Source organism: Spermophilus citellus, assembly GCF_964194105.1.
Source record: "Spermophilus citellus genome assembly, chromosome: 4".
Taxonomy (NCBI): Eukaryota; Metazoa; Chordata; class Mammalia; order Rodentia; family Sciuridae; genus Spermophilus; species Spermophilus citellus.
The window spans coordinates 150,322,000-150,322,356 of NC_138185.1; positions in this window are offsets into that span (position 1 = coordinate 150,322,000).

The window sequence follows — 357 nt, forward strand, 5'->3', positions numbered from 1 at the left end:
TACAATATTACTTAATATTTGTGAAGAGGAAGGTTGATCTGCACCCTATTACATATATTCCTGCGTTACGAAAGCAAGCAAAATCTCCCTACCCTGAACCACTCGTACCTCCTGCCGTTAGAAAGCACAGCTTTGCATTGACTCAAAGCGCGGGAGCTACCAGAAGACTCGCCCCGCCCCTCTCCCCGCCCCCTGCACTCTCCACGCTCCCAACTGGCGGGAGGAGGACGCCCCCAGCCAATCAACGTTCCGCAGGACCCTCCTCCCGCGCGTCTTTCAAAGGCCTTCTAAGAACCAATGAGCGGTTAAAGGCTAAGCCCGGGCACCTGGAGGCGGAGCAAACAACAGGGCCAGGAT